The sequence below is a fragment of the Rana temporaria genome, chromosome 9, assembly GCF_905171775.1.
Source record: "Rana temporaria chromosome 9, aRanTem1.1, whole genome shotgun sequence".
In the NCBI taxonomy this organism is placed as follows: domain Eukaryota; kingdom Metazoa; phylum Chordata; class Amphibia; order Anura; family Ranidae; genus Rana; species Rana temporaria.
This window is the reverse complement of record NC_053497.1, coordinates 356,528-384,261: the sequence shown is the minus strand read 5'-3', so window position 1 is coordinate 384,261 and position 27,734 is coordinate 356,528.

Here is a 27,734-nt window from a genome sequence, read left to right as displayed (position 1 = left end):
AAGATCATGTTGGATTCCACTCTTGTCAACCAAGAACAGAAAGCTAAGATTGCAAAGATCACTAAAACTGGACAGATTGAGACTAGATTGACAAATCTATATTACCATGGAGTAGGATCTCAAAGGAATGTTTGTGGAATGTGAAATCCATGCCACAAAGAACTGAGAGAAGCCCTATCCAGTATTAGTATAGTAAGGTAAAACAAATAGGTATGCTCTAAAAGGGAAAAAAAAAACCTCAATGTGTACCATGCGTGGAACCTTGAGGTGGATGGTCTACAAGAGCAGAAGACCACCATGGACTCCACTCCTGTCAACCAAGAACAGAAAGCTAAGATTGCAATGGACTCAGGATCACGAAAACTGGACTGGACTGGAAAAAAAATGAGTAGTCTACAAGAGCCGAAGACCACATTGGATTTCACTCTTGTCAACCAAGAACAGAAAGCTAAGATTGCAAAAGATCACTAAAACTGGACAGATTGAGACGAGATTGACAAATCTATATCAACATGGGAGTAGAATCTCAAAGGAATGTTTGTGGAATTTTTAATCCATGCCACGAAAAACTGAGGGACGCCCTACCCAGTATTAGAACAGTAAGGTTAAACAAATAAATATTTTCTAAAAGGAAACAAAAACATTTCAAAATTTACAATGCGTGGAAACTTGAGATGGATGCTCTACAACAGCAGAAGACCACCATGGGTTCCACTTATGTCAGCCAAGAATAGAAAGCAGAGGCTGCAATGGACTCCAAAACTTGATTGGACTGGAAAAAAAATGAATAGTCTACAAGAGCCGGAGACCATGTTGGATTCCACTCTTGTCAACCAAGAACAGAAAGCTAAGATTGCAAAAGACTCAGGATCACGAAAACTGGACTGGACTGGAAAAAAAATGAATAGTCTACATACAAGACCTGAAGACCACGTTGGATTCCACTCTTGTCAACCAAGAACATAAAGCTAAGATTGCAATGGACTCAGGATCACTAAAACTGGACAAATTGAGACTAGAAAAATGTATGCAGTTGACAAATCTATATCAACATGGAGTGGAATCTCAAAGGAATTTTTGTAGAATGTGGAATCCATACCACGAAGAACTGAGGGAAGCCCTACCCAGTATTAGAACAGTAAAGTTAAACAAATAAATATTTTCTAAAAGGAAAAAAAAAAACATTTCAAAATGTACAATACGTGGAAACTTGAGGTGGATGGTCTACAACAGCAGAAGACCACCATGGGTTTCAACCCCTGTCAGCCAAGAACTGAAAGCCAAGGCTGCAATGGTCTCATCGAAACTGGACGGATAGAGAATGGAAACATGTAACCTGGTCTGATGAATCTCCACAGATGGAAGACCAGTCACCAGATCTGAATCCAGTATGTTTGGGATGTGGAAGAACAGAAGATTTGCAGCATTAATATGCAGCTGACAAATCTATGTCAACATGGAGCAGAACCTTAAAGGAATGTTTGTGGAGTTTTGAATCCCTGCCACGAAGAACTGAGGGAAGCCCTACCCAGTATTAGTATAGTAAGGTTAAACAAATAGGTATGTTCTAAAAGGAAAAAAAAACATCTCAATGTGTACCATGCGTGGAACCTTGAGGTGGATGGTCTACAAGAGCAGAAGACCACCATGGACTCCACTCCTGTCAACCAAGAACAGAAATCTGAGGCTGAAATGGACTCAGGATCAGCAAAACGGGACAGATAGAGACTGGAAAAGTTTAGCCTTGTCCAATGAATCTCCACTGTTGGTAGACCAGTCACCAGATCGGAATCCAGGAGAACACCTCTGAGATGTGGAAGAATGGGAGGTTTGAAGCATTAATATGCAGCTGACTAGGTCAACATGGAGCAGAATCTCAATGGAATGTTTTGCGGAATGTGGAAATCATGCCACAAAGAACCAAGGGAAGCCCTACCCAGTATTAGTATATTAAGGTTAAAATAATAAGGATTCTCTAAAAGGAAAAATGTGGTAATGTATGATACACAGCGCCTTGCCAAACTAAATATCAACCCTTTGGGCTTCACATCTACTACTGAGGGTCCCAAAGATGCGTTCATCGCCCATTGACAGCTCATAGTGTTGGTTTAGGTTGATCATTTATATACATTGAAGATACGGGCTCTTTCGGCAGGTTGCTCTACTAGTTTATATAAAGGATATCTCACTAACCACCTGTCCAATCACCCAGAATGTTTTGTGTGCCATGGTATGTCATTTTAATTTTGTATAAATATGTAATGGGATTTAAGCTACAGCTGTATATATTGTTGGTTGTATTTTTAGGAATTGGGTATGTAGAAGTCCAGAGCACAGTCTTGTTTTATTTTTTTTATATTTATAAAAACTGGGCATTTAAACTGGCGGCTATTGATGGGGAAAACTGGTGGCATTTTATGGGGCAAACTGGCGGCTTTTGATGGGGGCAAACTTGCGGCGTTTTATGGGGGAAAACTTGCGGTTTTTAATGGGGGCAAACTGGCTGGATTTGATGGGGCAAACTGGCGTTGTTTGATAAGGCAAACTGGCGGCAATTGATGGGCACAGTGGCTGGGTTTGATGGCACAGTGGCGGCAATTGATGGGGCAAACTGGCTGCATTTGATGGGGCAAACTGGCGGCGTTTGATTGGGCAAACTGGCGGTGTTTAATGGGGCAAACTGGCGGCGTGTGATGGGGCAAACTGGTGGTGTTTGATGGGGCAAACTGGCGGCGTGTGATGGGGCAAACTGGCGGCATTTGATGGGGCAAACTGGCAACATTTGATTGGGCAAACTGGCAGCCTTTGATGGGGCAAACTGGCTGCATTTGATGGGGCAAACTGGTGGCTTTGATGGGGCAAACTGGTGGCGTTTGATGGGGAAAACTGGCGGCGTTTGATGGGGCAAACTGGCGGTGTTTATGGGGCAAACTGGCGGCGTGTGATGGGGCAAACTGGCGGCATTTGATGGGGCAAACTGGTGGCGTTTGATGGGGAAAACTGGCAGCGTTTGATGGGGCAAACTGGCGGTGTTCGATGGGGCAAACACGAGGCGTGTGATGGGGCAAACTGGCAGTGTTTGATGGGGCAAACTGGCGGTGTGTGATGGGGAAAACTGGCGTCATTTGATGGGGCAAACTGGCGTCATTTGATGGGGCAAACTGGCAACATTTGATTGGGCAAACTGGCGGCATTTGATGGGGCAAACTGGGGGAATTTGATAGGGCAAACTGGCAGCATTTGATGGGGCAAACTGGTGGCTATTGGTGGGGCAATCTGGAGGCGTTTGATGGGGCAAACTGGCGGCAATTGATGGGCACAAATTATTTATAAATTTTTCAGTTTGTTTTGCGCCCCCCCAAAAAAAATTGAGCACCAGCAGCCACTGGGGAAGGTCAAGGTTGACAGCCCCCCACGTGAAAACCTGTCCTTGCCCTTAGCAAAAACTATGGAACCTATCCCCCCCCTTTCACCTGGGGACATTCAACCTTGACCTTCCTATGAGTGAAGCTTGGACATGTTTGTGGACATCAAACCATTATGTAGGTGACGGTGTGATGGCCCACAAACGCGTCCAAGCTTCACCCACGGGAAGGTCAAGGTTGAACGCCCCCTTGAGAAAACCCATCCTTGCCATTAGCAAAGACTATGGAACCTGTTCCCCCCTTTCGTCTGGGGACATTCAACCTTGACCTTCCTATGAGTGAAGTTTTGACATGTTTGTGGACATCAAACCATTATGTATGTGACGGTGTGATGGTCCACAAACATGTCCAAGCTTCACCCGCGGGAAGGTCAAGGTTGAACGCCCCCTTGAGAAAACCTGTCCTTGCCCTTAGAAAAGACTATGGAACCTGTTCCCCCCTTTCATCTGGGGACATTCAACCTTGACCTTCCTATGAGTGAAGCTTGGACATGTTTGTGGACATCAAACCATTATGTAGGTGACGGTGTGATGGTCCACAAACATGTCCAAGTTTCACCCACGGGAAGTTTAGGGTTGAAAGTCTCCTATGTAAAAACCTGCTCTTGCCCTTAGAAAAGACTATGGAAACCTACCCCCCCCCCCCCCTTTCACCTGCTATCCTACCATAATGTTCTAGAAAAAAAGAATCCTTTATCTTGAGTAATCTAACTATATCTATCTCCCAGATCTCCATCCAAACACAAAGTATACACTGCAAGCATTCTTGTGGTATAAATAGATTTGCCGGAAAGATTAAAGGAACTCCTTTGTCTCATGTATTCCAGCAATCATCTGTAAAATTACTCTGCCTATTGAAGTAATCCTGCCTGTAATTACACTTAATAATTCAGTATTTGATTTCTCCCGTCTAATTGATGCTGAAGTTGACATTCTTCTCTCCAGGTTTTGAATGGTTCCCCCCTCCCCCTCTCTCCCCCCCAGCATGGCGCAGGCGCTAGACATTGCACAAGCAAATCGCCGATCTAAACAGAAACATCCCCAAGCTTATAGAATTAAAAGAGACATTTCTGGAAGTTGTTAGAATGAACCTCAATCTGTAGAAGATAAAGGGGGGGGTCATGTATGGATCTGGGTGACGGGTCTGAAGGCAAAATCCCGGGACCTCCGAAAATGTAAGCTGAGACTAAGGGCCGGGGTCAGATGACACAGGAGGTGAGCTCCAGGCCGGTATAAAGGGCACAGATCAGTTCTGTAATCATTAATATATCATTAACCCTTTTGTGACAGTCATACATACAGGTATATATGGGGCAGGAGGACGGGTTGGCCTTAACCCCCCACAGCTAGGGTTGCCACCTCATCCCTTTAAAACCGAACACATATCGCGTTCTGTGACTGGTAACAGGTTGGACCCCCTTTATTAGGTCCCCCTTGCTAGTAACGGGTTGGACCCCCTTTATTAGATCCACTTTGCTAGTAGCATGTTGGAGCCCCTTTATTAGGTCCGCCTTGCTAGTAACAGGTTGGACCCCCTTTATTAGATCCACTTTGCTAGTAGCGGGTTGGACCCCTTTTATTAGGTCCCCCTTGCTAGTAACAGGTTGGACCCCCTTTATTGGGTCCTCCTTGCTAGTAGCGGGTTGGACCCCCTTTATTAGGTGCACCTTGCTAGTAGCGGGTTGGACCCCCTTTATTAGGTCCTCCTTGCTAGTAGCGGGTTAGACCGACCTTTATTAGATCCACTTTGCTAGTAGCATGTTGGAGCCGCCCCTTTATTAGGTCCACCTTGCTAGTAACAGGTTGGACCCCCTTTATTAGATCCACTTTGCTAGTAGCATGTTGGAGCCCCTTTATTAGGTCCGCCTTGCTAGTAACAGGTTGGACCCCCTTTATTAGATCCACTTTGCTAGTAGCGGGTTGGACCCCTTTTATTAGGTCCCCCTTGCTAGTAACAGGTTGGACCCCCTTTATTGGGTCCTCCTTGCTAGTAGCGGGTTGGACCCCCTTTATTAGGTCCCCCTTGCTAGTAACAGGTTGGACCCCCTTTATTGGGTCCTCCTTGCTAGTAGCGGGTTGGACCCCCTCTATTAGGTCCACCTTGCTAGTAGCGGGTTGGACCCCCTTTATTAGGTGCACCTTGCTAGTAGCGGGTTGGACCCCCTTTATTAGGTCCTCCTTGCTAGTAGCGGGTTAGACCGACCTTTATTAGATCCACTTTGCTAGTAGCATGTTGGAGCCGCCCCTTTATTAGGTCCACCTTGCTAGTAGCGGGTTGGACCCCCTTTATTAGGTCCCCCTTGCTAGTAGCGGGTTGGACCCCCTTTATTAGGTCCCCCTTGCTAGTAGCGGGTTGGACCCCCTTTATTAGGTCCCCCTTGCTAGTAGCGAGTTGGCCCCCCTTTATTAGGTCCCCCTTGCTAGTAGCGAGTTGGCCCCCCTTTATTAGGTCCCCCTTGCTAGTAACAAGTTGGACCCTCTTTATTAGGTCCACCTTGCTAGTAACGGGTTGGACCCCATTTAATAGGTCCACCTTGCTAGTAACTGGTTGGACCCCCTTTATTAGGTCCCCCTTGCTAGTAGCGGGTTGGACCCCCTTTATTAGGTCCCCCTTGCTAGTAGCGAGTTGGCCCCCCTTTATTAGGTCCCCCTTGCTAGTAGCGGGTTGGACCCCCTTTATTAGGACCACCTTGCTAGTAGCTGGTTGGACCCCCTTTATTAGGACCACCTTGCTAGTAGTGGGTTGGACCCCCTTTATTAGGTCCACCTTGCTAGTAGCTAGTACCTTGGTCCATCGCCCACCTTACTAGTAGCGGGTTGGACCCCCTTTATTAGGTCCCTCTTGCTAGTAGTGGGTTGTACCTCCTTTATTAGCCTCTTGCTAGACCCCCTTTATTAGGTCCTCCTTGCTACCTTGGTCTATTGCCCACCTTACTAGGAGTGGGTTGGACCCCCTTTATTAGGTCCCCCTTGCTAGTAGCAGGTTGGACCCCCTTTGTTAGGTCCTCCTTGCTAGTAGCGGGTTGGACCCCCTTTATTAGGTCCCTCTTGCTAGTAGCGGATTGGACCCCCTTTATTAGGCCCTCCTTGCTAGTAGCAGGTTGGACCCCCTTTATTAGGTCCCTCTTGCTACCTTGGTCCATCGCCCACCTTAGGATTGCTGCACTTTGCTGATGTCCCCAATTCGAAGAAGGAAAATTCCTCCCGTGTTTCTGAGTAATCCTGAGTAGTCGGGTCTGACTCCGGTGGCTTTGGGACTGGACAGTCATACTTGGACCATGGTGGGACAATGGAGGTCGTTCTGAAGGTCTGTCTGATCACAGATCTATTTCGGTGATTTGGTCTCTAACCAATAATCACTTCCTGTGTCCGGATGCCTTTAAAATGATTGGCCCGTTTATTGACCCGCTCGGGGGGGGGGGGGGGGGGGAATCGATACGACGCACTTTTCAATGTCACAGAAACATCGGGGCGGTTGGGACGTTTAGGAAGAGATTGCAGAGGATTCCTCGAGGTTTACATCCATAAATCACGGAAGGTCGAACTTTCGACGTTCCCCTTTGTGCCGCCATTTCCATGAATGTTCATTTTTCAGCGAACGGTGAAGGTGACTTTGTGCGTCGTCATTTATTTCCAAGGTGTCCCTTTGTTCCCTCCGCAATGCACTTCTCTATGATTATCTCTAAATGTCACCGCCATCAAATATTCCTCCCGCACTCTCCGATAGGAGGAACCTTTCTTATTAATTTTATTTAACAAAGTAACACATGGAAGAAATCCCATTGATACCGCAGACAGGAGTGTATAAATGTGGGAAACACAACGAACGCTCAGAGCTGTCTTAATGAGAGGGCACACCTGGGCACTGCCCAGGGGCCCCAGCTGCATGGGGAGCCCCTGCACTTTCCCCAAAGCAGCTGGTCCTTGAGACTACACTGCCCTGAAGTTGTGGGCCCCATGATGGCACTAAGAGTGATACCGTATTAAATACTCGAGTATAAGCCGAGTTTTTCTGCACATTTTTTTTGTGGTGAAAATGCCCCCCTCGGCTTATACTCGAGTCGCCTTTTTGCGCCTGATCTCCCAGACTTTGGGGACCTGGTACCGGACCCCAAACTTGGCACACATGTAGCCATTCTCTTCCTCTATAAGTGTGCAAAGTTTGTTGTCTGGGGGACCTACGGCCCGGGAGCACCGATTTTTCAAAGCCGAGCACCCCTTCCATAGACTCCCATGTTAAACGGTCATTTATCCAGTGTATTTGGGGACCCGGTACTGGTCGATCATAGTTCTCCTGGACCCAGAACTTGGCACACGTGTAGCCCCAGTTCTCCTCTACAAAGTTTGTTGTCTGGAGGACCCATGACTGGAGAGCACCGATTTTTCAAACCCGGGCACCCCTTCCATAGACTCCCATGTTAAACGTCAGTCTAGTCATGGACACAGTGAGGCATGGGCACAGTGAGGCATGGGCACAGTGAGGCATGGACACAGTGAGTCACACACAAATCTGTTGCCCTGCAGGAGCTGGAGGCAGCGGCGTTGCTCGCCAGGTGCGGGGGGGGCCGCACCCAGGTGACACCCACCAGAGGGGTGACACCCGTGGGTAGGAGCACCACACTAACACCACCCACTGCCCTGTGTGCCTCGCGGCTCGCGCCGTGGCTGTGTCCCTCAGCAGAGCGGGAAGGAAGCCACCGCCCCCACCTCTGTTTACATCCACAGAGGAGGAGGAGCCCGCGCTCGAGGGACACACCGCTGTGTGTATCTGCTGCTCTGTTCTGAGGTCTGTAAGGTAAGGGGAGGCGTCTAATGCTGGGGGGGGCTGTCTGTACTACTAGGGTCCACACTAGGGGGGTTTGCACCAAGGGGGGGTCTGTAACTAAGAGAATGTCTGTACTGAGGAGGTGTCTGTACTGAGGGGGTGTCTGTAACTGAAGGGGTGTCTGTAACTGAGGGGGGTCTGTAACCAAGGGGGTGTCTGTACTGTACTGGGGGGTCTGTAACTCAGGGGGTGTCTGTACTGAGGGGGTGTCTGTACTGAGGGGGTGTCTGTAACTGAGGGGGTGTCTGTACTGAGGGGGTGTCTGTACTGAGGGGGTGTCTGTAACTGAGGGGGTGTCTGTACTGAGGGGGTGTCTGTACTGAGGGGGTGTCTGTAACTGAGGGGGTGTCTGTAACTGAGGGGGTGTCTGTACTGAGGGGGTGTCTGTACTGAGGGGGTATCTGTAACTGAGGGGGTGTCTGTAACTGAGGGGGTGTCTGTACTGAGGGGGTGTCTGTACTGAGGGGGTATCTGTAACTGAGGGGGTGTCTGTACTGAGGGGGTGTCTGTAACTGAGGGGGTTTCTGTACTGTACTGAGGGGGTCTGTAACTGAGGGGGGTGTCTGTAACTGAGGGGGGTCTGTAACTGGGGGGGGGTGTCTGTATTGAGGGGGGTCTGTACTGCTGTGGGTCTGCACTGGAGGGTGTCTGTAACTGAGGGGGGTCTGTAACTGAGGGGGGGTGTCTGTATTGAGGGGGATCTGTACTGCTGGGGGTCTGCACTGGAGGGTGTCTGTAACTGAGGGGGTGTTTGTACCTGGAGGGTGTCTGTAACTGAGGGGGCCTGCACTGGGGGTGTCTGTACTGCTGGGGAGTCTGCACTGAGGGGGTATGCACTGAGGTGGGGGTGTCTGTACTGAGGGGGAGGTTTATACTGGGGGAGGGGGTCTATATTGATGGAGGGGGGTCTGTACTTAGTGGGGGGGTCTGTACTGAGGGAGGGGGAATCTATACTGCGGGAGGGGGTGTAGTTAGTGGAAGGGGGTCTGTACTGAGGGGGACTATAGTTGGTGGAGGGGGTAACACCATTTTTTTTTCACACCGGGTGACACCAACCCTAGTGAAGCCACTGGCTGGGGGCAGGTTCGGCATCACTGGGGGGGCAGGGCAATGATGTCAGCAAGAGCAATTTGGCCACACCCATTGTCAGCTGAGGCACGCTATGCGCACCACATTACTCCTGTTCTTGGGGCACCCAAAGATGTCCCAGGCCCAGAGGCGGCTCTAGGCTTTGTGAGGCCTTAGGCAAAACTTGACATGGGGCCCCACTCACACCCATGATGGGGAAAATAATTCAAGGACAAGAGCCTCTTTCCCACAACCCTGGCCGGTGGTTGTGGGGGGGTCTGCGTGCCGGGGGGGGCTTATCGGAATCTGGAAGCCCACTTTAACAAGGCGGCCCCCAGATCCTGCTCTTTAATAACTAAGGGGCGGGGGCCACCCGGAGATGTCACCTGGTGAACCTGCCCCCTTGTGACGTCATTGACTGAGGGCATGCTGAGTCATTGACGTCATAAGGGGTGGTGTCATCAATATTCGCTGGTTGTTAGGGGCGCTGACGGCCCCCCGGCTCCTGAGTAAGGGCTCTGAACTCTGCCTGAGCACAGCAGCATTAAGGTCCCCTGTCCCTCAAAACTGGGGTAATGAATTGGGCAAGTTAGGCGGCCGCGAGGCCCCTGTGATTGCGTGGCGCCAGGGCAGTCTCTAAGTGCCAGGATGAGCAGGGGTGACGTCACCCCCCCAGCCAATAAGGAAGCCAAAAAACTGGCACTGAGAAGATGCCAGCGAGGGACTGCTGGAAAGGTAAGTATTAACCCCTTAGGCCCCACTCACATATCAGGAAGGGGGCTGCCCTATGTGCATTCGCTTGCGCCAAAGAAACTCAAAGACCAAATTTTGCCACCAAACTAGGTGCGCTTTTACACGCGTTTTGTCACACGTCAATCGCAATTGACATCAATAGAAAAATTGCATCTCGTTTGGGGTGACATTTCAGGGTCCCCATAGTCCCTCTTACTTCAGGGTCCCCCAGAGCCCTCTCTCCTTTAATCAGGGTCCCCAGAGTCCCCCCTCCTTAAATTTGGGTGCCCACAGTTTGCCTTTACATCAGAGACCCCACTTTCATTAGGGTCCTCAATTCTCCCATTACATTAGGTTCCCGAAGTTCCTTCTTACACCAGGTTCCCCAGAGTCCCTCTCCTTTAATCAGGGTCTCTCCAGAGTCCCCCTTTTTTTGTCATCAGTGCCCCCAGAGTCATTCACCCTTTACATCAGGGTCCCCAGAGTTCTTCCTCCTTAAATTTGGGTCCCCACAGTTTGGGCTTACATCAGAGACCCCACTTTCATTAGGGTCCCCAATTCTCCCCTCACATTAGGATCCCAAAGTCCCTTCTTACACCAGGGTCCCCCAAAGCCCCTCTCCTTTAATAAGGGTCCCAGGGGTAGATTAAGATAGATCAGCGGATCTTTAGATCTTATTTACGATCCGCCAGCGGAAGTTTTTGAGGCAAGTGCTGTATTCAGAAAGCACTTGCCTCTAAATTTGCGCCGGCGGATCGTAAATCCCCCGGCGGAATTCAAATTCCGCAGCTAGGGGGAGTTTACTATTTAAATCAGGCGCGTCCCCGCGCCGATCATACTGCGCATGCGCCGCCGGCTACATTTCCCAGTGTGCATTGCTCCAAATGACGTCGCTAGGACGTCATTGGTTTCGACGTGAACGTAAATTACGTCCATCCGTATTCGCGACCGACTTACGCAAACGACGTAAAAAAAAATCAAAACTCGGCGCGGGAACGACGGCCATACTTAACATAGGATACGCCGCATATAGCAGGGGTAACTACCCGCCGGAAAAAGCCAAACGCAAACGACGTAAAAAAAAAGCGACGGGCGGGCGTTTGTTTTTGAATTGGCCGATCTCCTCATTTGCATATTCCTCGCGTATACAAACGGAAGCGCCACCTAGCGGCCAGCGGGAGATTGCAGCCTAAGATCCGACGGTGTAAGTCACTTACACCTGTCGGATCTTAGGGAGATCTATGCGGAACCTGATTCTATGAATCAGGCGCATAGATCCGAGCGTCGGATCTCAGAGATACGCCGTCGTATCTCTATCCGAATCTGCCCCCCAGAGTCTACTCTTAGGGCCAGATTCTCGTAGAATCCGCGGCGGCGCAGCGTAAGCCATTTACACTACGCCGCCGCAAATTACTGGAGCAAGTGCCGTATTCTCCAAGCACTTGCTCCGTAATTTGCGGCGGCGTAGTGTAAATGGCCCGGCGTAAGGCCGCGTAATTCAAAGGGGGCGGCTTGTATTTAAATTAAGCACGCCCCCGCGCCGATCGAACTGCGCATGCGCCGGGCGTAAAAATAGCCCAGTGCGCATGCTCCAGCTCACGACGGAAAATGACAATGACGCCGACGTGAGCGTCATTGACGTAAAGTCCTATTCGCGAACGACTTAGGAAAACGACGTAAACGACGGAAAAAGACGACGCTGACCCGACGCCATACTTAACATGGCATACGACGGACCTGCGTAAACGTACCCCTCAATTCACTGCGTCGACCGCGCGTACGTTCGGGAATCTCGCGTAAATAGCTAATTTGCATAGACGCCGGGGAAAACGACGATGCGACACCTAGCGGCGGGAAAAAAAATTACATTTAAGATCTGACAGCGTAAGAGCCTTACGCCTGTCAGATCTAATGGATATCTATGCGTAACTGATTCTAAGAACCAGTCGCATAGATACGACGGCCCAGATTAGGACTTACGACGGCGCAAATGGCGTTGCGCCGTCGTAAGCCCTTTGAGAATCTGGGCCTTAGATTTCTAATCGCCCAAGTGTGAAGAAAACCCCAACTTTAATTGATAACAAATTTAGCGCTCAATAAACCGGCCAGTACAGGAAATGGATAAATTGCTCCAGGGTCCTTAAGGGACAGGCACCAGGGATGAAAGGGTTAAAAAAAAACACAGAAAATCAACTTTATTTTTGCCTTTCCCATTGATTCCAATGCATTTCACCAAAATCGGCATCACCTAAACGGCCGACGTATTTTGCCGATTTGTTACATTTTCTGAATCTCTGGGAAGGGAAAACCCTCAAGTTGGCTTATCCCTTTCAATGTCCTTTTGTTATCCATGGAACCCCCCCGATATCGGGGCAATGAAAGGGAGGGCAGATCGGCAATTTCACACGTCCTACAAGATGAATAATTTCGTAACACGTTGTATCTTCTGAGCGATTCCCCGGAGAATCCCGAAAGCTGTTCTCTCCGGAGGAAGGAAAATTGAATTATCTTCGGTCTGTTTAATCAATAGACCTCAGCCGACCCCGCGATGTTTAATGAAGATCGCTGATAGACAATTAAGTGGACAAATTGAGGAGGAGCTCAAAACCGGCTTTGATTGGTGTTCTGGATCAATGGCTTTTTATCAACAGCTGATGAGCTGGGAGGGGATGATTGTGGCAGAGCCGGTGTCTTGTCGAGCTGGTTCCCCTATCGATATGGTTCCCTGCTTGATGGACGAAGCCCACGGCAATCTCCGAACCTGATCAGCTGTACACGGCTCATGCGCGGCATCCAGGCTCATTCCTCAACATCCCCGTGGACTTAAAAAAAGAGCCAGGAGGCCGAGCGCAGCAAAGACGTGAGGCCGACTGGCCACTTACAGCCAATTCCACGTCGCCCTGGACCTGTTGCTACAGCTGATCAGGTTCGGTGATTTCCGTCGGCTCAGATTGCGCCTGCGCAGTCAAGGGGGGAACCATATCAATAGGAGGAACCATATCGTCAGATCACTGGGACAATCCTCATCACCAAGACAATCCTCGTTATTAAGACCATTCTCATCACCAAGACTATCCTCATCACCAAGACTATCCTCATCACCAAGACTATCCTCATCACCAAGACTATCCTCATCACCGGGACAATCCTCATCACCGGGACAATCCTCAACACTGATCACTGGGACAATTCTCATCATTAGGATAATCCTCGTTCCTGGGACAATCTTCATCACCAAGACAAGCCTCGTTATTAAGACCATTCTCATCACCAAGTCTATCCTCATCACCGGGACAATCCTCATCACCGGGACAATCCTCAACACTGATCACTGGGACAATTCTCATCATTAGGATAATCCTCGTTCCTGGGACAATCTTCATCACCAAGACAAGCCTCGTTATTAAGACCATTCTCATCACCAAGACTATCCTCATCACCAACACTATCCTCATCACCATGACAATCCTCGTTATTGAGACCATCCTCATCACGGGACAATCCTCATCACCAAGACAATCCTCATCACTGAGACTATCTTCATCACCAAGACAATCCTCGTTATTAAGACCATTCTCATCACCAAGACTATCCTCATCACCAAGACTATCCTCATCACCAAAACTCTTCCCGACCTCTAAGTAAGGGGCCCGGTGGTCCGCAGGGTCCCAGAGGTCCCCAGGGCCCCAGATGGCACCCCCTTTTTTTATAAATTTTTTATTTATTTTTTCGTCAGCACCCAAAGCCCCTTCCTGACCTCTAAGGGGCCCGGTGGTCCCCAGGGTCCCAGAGGTCCCCAGGGCCCCAGATGGCACCCTCCACCATAATTCTGTGGATTCTGCCCCCAGCTTCCCAATTTGCGGCGGCCTCCCCATTCTCAATTCACGCCCCCCAATTTGTGGCGGCAGTACCCGCCCCCCCCCTCCAGTTCTTTCTCTGCTCCAGGGGGCCCATGCCTGAAGCTGTGTAAGGGGCCCCAAAATTCCTGATGGTGGCCCTGCTCTCGGTCAATCGGGTCTTAGGACTCCCGGCCAATCAGGGAAACAGGACCTGCTTCCTGTTGGCCCGGGAGGAGAAACAGGAAGACATTCAGCACCCAAAGCTCTTATCCGACCTCTAAGTAAGGGGCCCGATGGTCCGCCGGCCCCCGGATGGCATCCCCCTTTTTTTATAAATTTTTTATAATTTTTTTCGTCAGCACCCAAAGCCCCTTCCCGACCTCTAAGGGGCCCGGTGGTCCCCAGGGTCCCAGAGGTCCCCAGGGCCCCAGATGGCACCCTCCACCATAATTCTGTGGATTCTGCCCCCAGCTTCCCAATTTGCGGCGGCCTCCCCATTCTCAATTCACGCACCCCCCCCCCAGTTCTTTCTCTGCTCCAGGGGGCCCATGCCTAAAGCTGTGTAAGGGTCCCCAAAAAATTGCTGATGGTGGCCCTGCTCTCGGTCAATTGGGTGTCTTAGGACTCCCGGCCAATCAGGGAAACAGGACCCGCTTCCTGTTGGCCCGGGAGGAGAAACAGGAAGACGTTGGCGAATATTAATTAAATGTCACACAACAGGGTGAGCTCACTTCGCCCCGAGCCTGTATGGGAAGCATGCAATGCCCGTTCAATAAAATAAAATAATAAAACAAATAATAAATAAGATAAAAATGTTAATAATAAATAAATAAAATAAATAATGAAACAAATAATAAATAAGATACACATTTTAATAATAAATAAATAAAATAAATAATAAAACAAATAATAAATAAGATAAAAATGTTAATAATAAATAAAATAAAAAATAATAAAACAAATAATAAATAAGATAAAAATGTTAATAATAAATAAATAAAATAAATAATAAAACAAATAATAAATAAGATAAAAATGTTAATAATAAATAAATAAAATAAATAATAAAGCAAATAATAAATAAGATAAAAATGTTAATAATAAATAAATAAAATAAATAATAAAACAAATAATAAATAAGATACAAAATGTTAATAATAAATAAATAAAATAAATAATAAAACAAATAATAAATAAGATACAAAATGTTAATAATAAATAAATAAAATAAATAATAAAACAAATAATAAATAAGATAAAAAATGTAATAATAAATAAAATAAATAATAAACAAAATAATACAAAAAATAATAACTAAAATAATAAAATATAATAACAATGTAACTGAACATAAACCTAGATGCCAGTAAGGCGAGTGTCTTTTTTTTTATGCGTCCTGAAGGGTTCTTTTCCTTCCGTATAGACTTTGTTCACAATTATTTTTCATTTTCAGGGAATTGTTCACACTTCCTTTTTCCTCACCTCCCTTCTTTCCCCCCCGAGGGCGTCTGTCACCGCCATTCTTGCCACCTGCTTCACTCAGGTGTGAGGAGGTTTCTATGGTAACACTCCCTCAACTTGCGAAGGTTTGAAGGATGCCTAACGCCCCCCCCCCCCCCCCCCCGCCACAACCTCCTCCCCCCCCACCCCCCCATCTCTGTTATTAACCACTTTCTGTCTTGGAGGCATCTTCATGGTTAAAAATTGACACGTAACTCAAGAATGTGAAATGTGAAGGGCCCAAGGCTCCGAAAAAAGACCTGTGACCCGGTATAATCTACTTGTTTCATCTGCAGCCCTTCAAAGGGCCCACCACCAAGAAATCTGCTGTTTATGTTTTCTGATACACCGTGTCACTTTTTTTTTTTTTTTTATCTTTTGCTCATCGCGCCGGGCGGAATACGACATTGTTTTTATTTTTTTCGAGTTGCCACCAGCAAGAAGTGTCAGTTAGGCATCAGCAGATCAGAGGACGGGGTTCGCGGGTTCTCCATGGTTGGCCATTGACGTGACATCAATGTTTTTTTTTTTTTCGGAAAATGCCTTTCTGGTCGGAATGTTAAACAGGTAAAGAATTAATTCCATTAAGATGCAGGTGGCGACTTGGGAGTGTTTTCCAAAACAACTCAAGGCCAAAAAACAGGGGGGGGGGGACGTGGGAATTTCACCTCTGCGACTCATAGCAATGATGAGATTTTTTTTTTTTTTTAAAGCCGGGTTCCAGGGTAGATTCTAAGGCCCGGATTCACAGAGAGCGGGCGCACATTACGCCGCCGAAACGCAAACAATGGGCTAGATTCAGAAAGAATTTACGCCGGCGTATCTATTGATACGCTGCGTAAATTCAAAGCTGCGCCGGCGTATCTTCTTTCTGTATTCAGAAAGCTAGTTGCATATTTACGCTGGCCGCTAGGTGGCGCTGCCGTCGATTTCAGCGTAGAATATGCAAATTAGCTGGATACGCCGATTCAGAAACGCACGTGCGCGCGGCGGATTTTTTTTACGTCGTTTGCGTAAAGCTTTTTCCGGCGTAACGTTGCTCCTGCTATATGAGGCATAGCCAATGTTAAGTATGGACGTCGTTCCCGCGTAGATTTTTAAAAATTTGACGTCGTTTGCGTAAGTCGTTCGCGAATAGAGCTTTGCGTAAATTGCGTTCACGTAGAAAGCATTGACTATTTGCGACGTGATTAGGAGCATGCGCACTGGGATACGTTCACGGCCGGCGCATGCGCTGTTCGTGAGAAACGGCATTTACGTGGGGTCATGATTTATTTGCATAAAACACGCCCACCTCTTCACAATTTGAATTTGGCGCGCTTACGCCAGCAGATTTACGCTACGCCGCCGCAACTTACGGAGCAAGTGCTTTGTGAATACTACACTTGCATCTGTAAATTGCGGCGGCGTAGCGTAAATAACATACGCTACGCCCGCACAAACTTACGTGCCCCTACCTGAATCTAGCCCATAGTACGCTACGCCAACCCAGCGCAGAGAGGCAAGCATGGAATTCACCAAGCCAGTGCTCCCAACGCTGCGCTGGGTTTCGAATGCATACGCCGGCGTAGGTGGAAGTGGGCGTGAGCCATGCAAATGAGGCGTGACCCCATGCAAAGGATGGGCCGAGCGCCAGACAGATGCGTATCACGAACTGCGCATGTGCCGAGACGTGGACGCATCCCCCTGTGAATGCTCACAACCACGTTGGAACAACTGCCTAAATGACGCCGGATCACTGCGTACGGCGTGAGCGTAACCTACGCCCAGCCAGACACGTCCAACGTAGAATACGCCGGCTTGTGTTCCCTGGTGCAGACCTTTGTATGTCTGCTGCCGGGTTGCACATCCTTTATGGGGAATAACTCTACACCGGACGTACAACTTACGCGCACTGCGTCGGGCGCACGTATGTTCGTGAATCGCCGTATTTCACTCATTTGCATATTTGAATTGCTAATCAATGGGAGCGCCACCATGCGTCCAGCCTAAATGTGCGCCCACCCTACGCCGGCGTAGGCAAGTTACATCGGCGGGACGAAGCCTGTTTTTAGGCGCATCTTAGTTTGTGGGTCCGGCGCACAGATACGACAGCGCACATTTGCACTTACGTCGGCGTATCTTGTTATACGTCGGCGTAAGTGCTTTGTGAATCCGGGCCTAAATTTGTCCATCACTTCACAAAAAAACAAAATGAAAAAAAAATCATAATTTATTAAATACATTTTTTATTTTAATTTTAATTTTTTTTTATTATTTTTTTATTTAAGCAGAGCTCAAGTCTCTTCCGTGAAAATTAAAAGCCAGCAGCTGCAAAAGCTGCTTTTCTGTGAATGGTTCCTGGAAGTCTTCTGGGACCCGTCAAGGAGAACTTCCAGAATGGAAGTGAGAGCGGGGTACCTGTCAAAATCAGGTACCCGCTCCCTCCCCTCCTCCCCAAAAGCTCCATTTCAAAAACAGGAGGCCTTAAATCGGAGCTTGTTATTATTATTATTATTATTATTATTATTATTATTTTAAAGTATCTTTTTAATTTATTAATGACGAAGGCAAAAACGAATCTTAACATCTAAGCCCAGTTTTGCAATGTTGGTAAAAACGTACACACATTATGGGCCAGATCCACAAAGAACTTACGGCGACGTATCTATTGATACGCCGCGTAAGTTCTACGATGCCCCGTCGTATCTTTGTTTTGTATCCACAAAACAAGATACGCCTGAATGTGGGCTAGATCCGACTGACGTACGTCTTAGTACGCCATCGGATCTTAGGTGCATATTTACGCTGGCCGCTAGGTGGCGCTTCCGTTGATTTCCGCGTCGAATATGCAAATTAGCTAGATACGGCGATCCTCAAGCGTACGTCCGCCCGGCGAATTTTTTTTACGTCGTTTACGTAAGGCTTTTTTCGGCGTAAAGTTACCCCTGGCTCTATGAGGCGTATGCAATGTTAAGTATGGACGTCGGGACAGCGTAGAATTTTCCGTCGTTTACGCCGCTTGCGTAAACCGTTCGTGAATAGGGCTTTGCGTAAGTTACGTTCACGTCGAAAGCATTGACTATTTGCGACGTGAATTTGCGCATGCGCACTGGGATACGTCCACGGGCGGCACATGCGCCGTTCGTAAAAAGCGTCAATTACGTGGGGGTCATACTAGATTAGCATACAACATGCCCACTCCAAGCCTACTTTGAATTACGTGGCCTTACTTTGGCAGATTTATGTTACGCCGGCGCATAGATGGGAGAAAATTCTTTGTGGATACCCTACGAGCCACTCAGATTTACGGCAGCGTAGCGCATATGAGATGCGCTACGCCCGCCTAAATATACGCCCGTTTTTGTGGATCTGGCCCAAAATTACCAAAAAAGTATTGGGATGCCCGCCTTTACACCTCATGAACTTTAGTGCCATCCAATGGTCATTTTTTTTGATGGGGCGGCAAACAGTATAACCACCCCCACCCCCCAGTTGGTCGGGTGGGTCTGGAGCACTTACCCCATCTATGGTGGGCAGCGCTTCTCACTAGCTTCACCGGCGGCTTCCCCTGCTTGGTGGCGGCTTCCCCTTCTCCTGCTCTCCACGGGCATCGTCAGCTTTCATTTCCTCCCTCCTACTCGGCAGCCAATTGGGGACCCTTCTCCTTCGGGCCAATCCGAAAACGGGTCCCGCTTCTGATTGGCCGGATTGAGGATCAGTGTTTCAATAGGGAATATTCTTTTGTGGTGGAAAAAACCTGGGTGGGCCTCTAGCACAATGCTCTACGCCACAAGCCTATTAGAGCCTTTGGCTCTAATCAGGTGCTTCCAAAAAAAAAAAACGGACGCTTGAATAGGGGGTGGCTGCGGCAGCTGTGGATAGAGGAAGCTGCGACGGGGTGCCCCCAATGGATGGGCGGCCACTGGTGGTATCCCAGTCTTAGTCCGTAAGGTTCAATATTGAGTTGGGATGATGGTCTGGCGTCCTAAGACTTTTGTCCATATAGCATAGCTGTCAGGGACTCACCTCCTTGCCGTCTTCATCCCTGCAGATGTCCTCCATGCAGTCCTCCTCCATGCAGGCTTCCTCCAGGCAGTTGGCGCGCCATCGCGCGTCAACGGTGCACGCGCGTACACGGGAGCACACACGTGCACGGGAGCGCGCGCGTGCACGTTAAACGGCTGTGGCACCAAAAAAAAATTTCAAAACTCATTGCTGTTTGTAGCACATTGCTGCCTGATCTGCAGTTCTGACTGGATCTATACCTGAGACCTGTTTGTTTGTGCATCTACCTGAAATCCTGATTGAACTCTGAACTCAGCTTGTCTGACCATTCGAACCTCTCCAATCCTGACCCGGCTCTGTTTGACCATCCGCCTGCTTGACTTCTCTGTTGCCAGATTCACCTGCCTGTTAAACCGACTACTCTTCAGCCATCTACCTGTATGCTTACCTGTTATGACCCGGCTTGTCTGACTCTGCTGTTTCAATATACCTGAACTATTTACCAGCTTGTGCCGCTGTAGTCGCAGCTTCCGTGCAGGTCGCTGACCCATCCTCTGCTTCAGCATTCCAGCATCTTCTCACCAGAGGTATTCGTCCAGCTGCGTCTACTCATCACCACCTCGGCACTCCTACCCCTCTGTGCTCCGAGTCCGCTGTTCCATATTCAGTGGCTCGCGAACCAGAGCCGTAAGAGAGGCTACCCTGCATCAGACTCTGGTAACTAGGTACGTAACAATAGCTATCCATATGTCCTCCATGTGGGGAAGGTCTCTGGCGATGACTCAGAGAAGAAGGTATGTTGGGAATAAGGTCAACAGCCTCCTTCTGGATCTGTAATGGGATGTCCAACAAGACCATATGGGGTGATGGTCAGATGTCCACAACCTTTTGATCGTATAGCATAACTATCTATAGTGTGCCTTATGTTGGGAAGCTCTCTGGTGATGACCCCAAGAAAAAGGCTTGTTTGGTGTTAGGCCAACAGCCTCCTTCTGGTTCTGGAATAGAATGTCCAATAAGCCCATATGGGGGTGATGGTCAGGTGTCCACAACCTTTTGGCCGTAAAGCATAGCTATCTGTTGGAAAGCTCTCTGGCAATGACCCAAAGAAGAAGGCATGTTGGAAAAAAAGGGCAACAGCCTCCTTCTGGTTCTGGAATGGGATGTCCAACAAGCTCATATGGGGGTGATGGTCAAGTGTCCACAACCATTTGGCCGTATAGCATAGCTATCAGTAGGGTCCCCATGTTGGGAAGGTCTTTGGAGTTGACCCCGAGAACAAGGCATGTTTGGCATTGGGTCAACAGCCTTCTTCTAGTTCTGGAATGGAATGTCCAACTTTCTCATATGGGGGTGATGGTCAGGTGTCCACAACCTTTTAGCCGTATAGCATAGCTATCTGTAGGTTCCCCAAGTTGAAAAGCTCTCTGCCGATGACCCAAAGAAGAAGGCATGCTGGGAAAAAGGGCAGCAGCCTCCTTCCGGTTCTGAAATGGGATGTTCAACAAGCTCATATGGGGGTGATGGTCAGGTGTCCACAAACTTTTGGCCGTATAAAATAGCTATCTGTAGTGTCCCAATGTTGGGAAGGTCTCTGGAGTTTTCCCTCTGTGAAGAAGGCATGTTTGGCATTGGGTCAACAGCCTTATTGTGGTTCTGGAATGGAATGTCCAACTTGCTCATATGGGGGGTGGTGGTCAGGTGTCCACCAAGTCACCCCCCCACACAGCGTGTGAGCAGATTGGTTCGCCCCAATCCTTCCTAGGAATATAACTGAGCATTTTACGACTTTGTTAGAAATAAAAATATTTCCTGATTTAGCCGGGAGTTAGCAGATTAGTCGTAACGGTTCCAACTTCTGCTTTATTCCGATGCGGTTTGACGTGTAATATCTTTTACCGTTTGCACTGGCTGTAATTTATGGCAGTCACATTAGGAATATGTAAATTGGAGTGTAAGTCGTAGTTACATTTTACGTTATGCAGACTATACAAAAATCTGCCGGCGACGGCAAAAAATATATTTCGGCTTTTTCTCTCTCTCTCTTTTTTTTTTTTCTTCTTCTTCTTCTTCGACTTCTGCTGCTAGAAGTTGTGTTTTGAAATGCACAATGTAAGCTTTCTATAACCCTGTGCCTGCCCGGCGAGCATCGCCCCGGTATTTTTTTATTTTTTTGGAGTGGAGCGGTTTGTGCAGTCGCTGGCAGCGCCGGGTGGAGGAAATTGAATCTTTGTCTGTTGTTTCCATGTTTGTGTTTTCTGCCGTGGAAGCTGTAAGAAGCTTTGTGAGAACATGAGCTGATTGTGTGCAATTTAATCCAGGAGCTCCCAGATGGACTTAACCACTTCGCGATCGCGCCTAAAGCCTCAGCCTGTAAATGTGCCATTGTTTTCGCCCCGCGACTTCCCCAGAGTTCCTTTGACTTTTAAAGGTGTGAAACATGCTGGGGTGGGGGTTGTTGAGGAGGAGGACTAGCCAGCTATGGAACTAAAGTGCTTCCACTTTAATTTAAAAAAAAAAAACTTTATAAACAACAATAAGCATAGCGGGGGGCTGGGTCTGAAAGTAGCGACCTCTAAAACCGCAAATCCCTTAACGGAATCACAGGTGAAATAATGGCGTGTGTATATACGCTAACCAATAAAATCTGCTCCCCCCTGAGGGGGTTCTTTGTGCGCTTGTATTACTTTCCTTGCAAGATCGCCTTGCCTATTGATCACCGAGATAAAATGCCTGTAGGGTCTGCTCGACCTTGAGAGGAGCTTACAGTAGCTGGTAAAGTACATAAGCAGTTAGCATCAGCATTGGGATAAGAGTGAAAAAAATGACAGTTTTGGCTTCACCGAAATTTTGGCAAGAAAATTGAACACATTTTGTAAACGTTCCTTATTTTAGCAAAATGCATTTGCGTTAACGGGGAAGGCGAAATTAAGGTGGTTTCTTTTGTGGCTTTCAAGGTTGTAATCGACTTTAAATGTCTCCTGAGGGGTCACAGGAGCTCCTTTCACCGATCCTGGATCTGATCTTCTGCCAAAAACTGAATGTGGGATTAGATATCGTAACAAAGACTGCGTATTGTTACAATTGCCCATTTAATGCCCATTTCTTGTTTGTTTGTTGCTCACATATTGCAATGATGGATGACAGTTTTGGCTTCAGCGAAATTTTGGCAAGACATTGAAAAATTTTGGAAACGTTCCTTATTTTAGCAAAATGCATTTGAGTTAACGGGGGAAGGCGAAAATAAGGTGGTTTCTTTTGTGGTTTTCAAGGTTGCAATGGACTTTAAATGTCTCCCGAGAGTCCCAGGAGCTCCTTTCACCAATCCTGGATCTGATCTTCTGCCAAAAACTGAATGTGGGATTAGATATTGTGACAAAGACTGCGTATTGTTACGACTGCCCATTTAATGCTCATTTATTGTTAGTTGATCACCTATTGCAACGATTGATGACAGTTTTGGCTTCACCAAAATTTTGGCAAGAATTTGAAAAAATTTTGGCAAGAATTTGAAAAAAATTTGGCAAGAATTTGAAATTTTTTTGGCAAGAATTTGAAAATTTTTTGGAAACGTTCCTTATTTTAGCAAAATGCATTCAAGTTAACGGGGGAAGGCGAAATTAAGGTGGTTTCTTTGGTGGCTTTCAAGGTTGCAATCGACTTTAAATGTCTTCCGAGAGTCTAATTTTTTTGGAAATGTTCCTTATTTTAGCAAAATGCATTGAAGTTAACAGGGAAGGCGAAATTAAGGTGGTTTCTTTTGTGGCTTTCAAGGTTGTAATCGACTTTAATTGTCTCCTGAGGGTCACAGGAGCTCCTTTCACCGATCCTGGATCTGATCTTCTGCCAAAAACTGAATGTGGGATTAGATATTGTAACAAAGACTGCGTATTGTTACAATTGCCCATTTAATGCCCATTTCTTGTTTGTTTGTTGCTCACATATTGCAATGATGGATGACAGTTTTGGCTTCAGCAAAATTTTGGCAAGACATTGAAAAATTTTGGAAACGTTCCTTATTTTAGCAAAATGCATTTGAGTTAACGGGGGAAGGTGAAATTAAGGTGGTTTCTTTTGTGGTTTTCAAGGTTGCAACGGACTTTAAATGTCTCCCGAGAGTCACAGGAGCTCCTTTCACCGATCCTTGATCTGATCTTCAGCCAAAAACTGAATGTGGGATTAGATATCGTAACAAAGACTGCGTATTGTTACGATTGCCCATTTAATGCCCATTTCTTGTTTATTGCTCACCTATTGCAACGATTGATGACAGTTTTGGCTTCACCGAAATTTTGGCAAGAAATTGAAAAATTTTGGAAACGTTCCTTATTTTAGCAAAATGCGTTGGAGTTTACAGGGGAAGGTGAAATTAAGGTGGTTTCTTTGGTGGTTTTCAAGATTGCAATGGACTTTAAATGTCTCCTGGGAATCACAGGAGCTCCTTTCACCGATCCTGGATCTGATCTTCTGCCAAAAACTGGATGGAAAACTGAATGTGGTATTAGATATTGAAATAAAGACTGCATTTTGTTACGATGGCACATTTAATGCCCATTTCTTGTTTATTGCTCACCTATTGCAATGATGGATGACAGTTTTGGCTTCACCGAAATTTTGGCAAGAATTTGAAACAAATTTTGGAAACGTTCCTTATTTTAGCAAAATGCATTTGCGTTAACAGGGGAAGGCGAAATTAAGGTGGTTTCTTTGGTGGCTTTCAAGGTTGCAATGGACTTTAAATGTCTCCTGGGAGTCACAGGAGCTCCTTTCACCGATCCTGGATCTGATCTTCTGCCAAAAACTGAATGTGGGATTAGATATTGTAACAAAGACTGCGTATTGTTACGTTTGCCTATTAAATCCCATTTCTTGTTTGTTGCTCACCTATTGCAACGACTTTAGAAGTTATAGCAATTATCCATTTGTTGCCCGCATGTTGTCGCAATTGCACATTTGTTGCTTGCACATTGTAATAATAGTCCATGTATTGACCATGTATTCTAATGGCTGCCCGTTTGTTGCTCCACATGGTTGTTGTGCACATACTGTTACAATTGACTGTTTGTTGCACCATTGTAGCGATTTCTTGTTTTTTGTTTATTGAAACGATTGCCTGTTTGTTGCTTGGATATTGTCATGGCTAGCTGTTTGATGCCCAAATATCGTAATGACTTTCCACTTGTTGTCTGTGTATTGTATCAACTGCCCATTTGTTGCCTGCATATTGTCATGAATAGCTAATTGTCACCCATATAGTCTAATGATTGCCTGTTTGTTGCTTGCATATTGTAAGTATTGCCTGTTTGTTGCCTGCGCATTATAATGATTACTTGTTTGCTGCCCACCTATTGTAATGATTGTTTGCTGTTGATGTGCATTTTAGCAAGTACCCATTTGTTGTCCACGCACTGTCACGATTGCCCATGTGTTACTTGCATATTGTAATGGTAGTCCATTTATTGCATTAACTGCCCATTTGTTGCCCACAAAACAAAATAATTGCCTGTTTGTTACCCACATATTCTCACAATGGCCTGATTGTTGCATACTTGTTATTATTGTTAGTTTTTCATGTATTGTCCTGATTGCCCTTTGTTGCTTGTATATATAGCAGTGATGGCCCATTTATTGCCCATATTCTGTAATGACTGCCCGTTTGTTGCCGCATATCAAAACAATTGCCTGGTTGTTGCACAATTGTTACAATTGCTTGTTTGTCATCCATTGATTATCATGATTGCCCATTGATTACTTGTATGTTGTAAAGATAGTCTATTTATTGCCCATATATTGTAATGACTGCCCATTTTTTTTCCACAATCCCAAACAATTGCCTGTTTGTTGCCCGTATTTTGTCACAATTGCCTGGTTGTTTCGCAATTGTAACCATTGCTTATTTGTTGTCCATTTATTATCATGATTGCTTGTATATTGTAATAATAGTCGATCTTTTTGCCCATGTATTGTAATGACTGCCCATTTGTTGCCCATTTGTTGCTCGCGTATCAAAATAAACTGCCTGTTTGCTGCCCGCATATTGCACGGTTGTTGCACAGTTGTAACAATTTATTTGTTTGTTTGTGTATTGTAATGATCTCCTGGTTGTTGCCTGCATATTGATTCGTTATTTGGTGCCCATTTATTGTCACAATTGCCCATTTTGTAATAAACAGCCATTTATTGTCTGTGTATTGTAACATAGTTGTCCATTTGTTACCCATTTATTGTAACATCTGCCCATTTGTTGCCCATTTATTATAACATCTGCCCATTTATTGTAACATCTGCCCATTTGTTGCCCATTTATTGTAACATCTGCCCATTTATTGTAATATCTGCCAATTTGTTGCCCATTTATCGTAACATCCGCCCCTTTGTTGCCCATTTATTGTAACATCTGCCCATTTATTGTAACATCTGCCCATTTGTTGCCCATTTATTGTAACATCTGCCCCTTTGTTGCCCATTTATTGTAACATCTGCCCATTTTTTGTAACATCTGCCCATTTGTTGTAACATCTGCCCATTTATTGTAACATCTGCCCATTTGTTGCCCATTTATTGTAACATCTGCCCATTTGTTGTCCATTTATTGTAACATCTGCCCATTTGTTGCCCATTTATTGTAACATCTGCCCATTTGTTGCCCATTTATTGTAACATCTGCCCATGTATTGTAACATCTGCCCATTTGTTGCCCATTTATTGTAACATCTGCCCATTTATTGTAACATCTGCCCATTTGTTGCCCATTTATTGTAACATCTGCCCATGTGTTGCCCATTTATTGTAACATCTGCCCACTTGTTGCCCATTTATTGTAACATCTGCCCATTTATTGTAACATCTGCCCATTTGTTGCCCATTTATTGTAACATCTGCCAATTTGTTGCCCATTTATTGTAACATCTGCCCACTTGTTGCCCATTCATTGTAACATCTGCCCATTTGCTGCCCATTTATTGTAACATCTGCCCATTTATTGTAACATCTGCCCATTTGGTGCCCATTTATTGTAACATCTGCCCATTTGTTGCCCATTTATTGTAACATCTGCCCATTTGCTGCCCATTTATTGTAACATCTGCCCATTTATTGTAATATCTGCCCATTTGCTGCCTATTTATTGTAACATCTGCCCATTTATTGTAACATCTGCCCATTTGTTGCCCATTTATTGTAACATCTGTCCATTTGTTGCCCATTTATTGTAACATCTGCCCATTTGTTGCCCATTTATTGTAACATCTGCCCATTTGTTGCCTACATATTGTAGTAACTGCCTATTAGTTGCCTGCTTGTTTTAATGATTGCCCATTTGTTGCCTGCCTATTGTAATGATTATAATGCTGTAATTTCCCCCCCAGATTTGGGTGCTGCTTGGGGGGGGGGGGGGAGTCACAGGCCTTGCAAAACAACATCGGAAGGGTTTTCTCACGGGTAGATATTTTTTTTATAACCAAATATTGCCTAACCAGCGCCACATGGTGAAACCGGACCCTAATCGTGATGAAATTTAGACGAAGGTGAAATCAGTGGAATGCAATCTAATCATAATCCTAAGGGAAAGCGGATCCAAGTATTGCTAAACTTTTCTAGTTTCGTGTTATAGGATCTAATGTCCTCTATGTGGTAAACCTACCGTACTGGGTAACATTAGTCTGGTTTTGGTGGGAATATTTTGATACAGCTAATATCAATAGCCGCCGCCCCCCTAATCCATGGGCCCGGACCCTAATCTACATGCAGGGTGTCGGAGGCAGAGGCTCTAATTGGCTTCAAAAAAGGGTGGGCTCAGGGGGCACTGTGCCCAGAGACCACCCAGTTGTGTGACAATGACGAATTGTTATTCACTAATGTCTTCCTGTTTCTCCTCCCAGGCCAATCAGGAAGCGGGTCCTGAGACCCGATTGGCCCGGGAGTCCAAGGTCCCAATTGGCAGCAAGTTTGTGTGATGGGTAAGCACGTTTGTGTGATATACGCGCCCACTGAGCGCCTTATTGGATTGATGTATGTCATGTTCTCTTGATTTTATGGACATTTCAATAAACTTTTTTGATTTTTATTTCTGGATGTGCCGCCAATTTTTCTCTGTTTCAATTGGCCCCCCGAGTCCTTACTCCTGATTGGCCGGGAGGAGAAGCATCCACCGGGAGGAGGGAGGAGATGCAGGGGGGAAGCTGCAGAAGCCGCGGCCTATATGGGCTAAGTGCGGAGCTGGCAGAGGGGCCTGGCGGGTGACGGGCGAGTGATTGAGTGATTGTGTCCAGGTGACAAGTGTACCCCGTTGGGGTCAGGGATGCACCACAGGGTAGTGAAACCTATGACCGACTGCTGCCATAAGAGAGGAAGTGGGAAC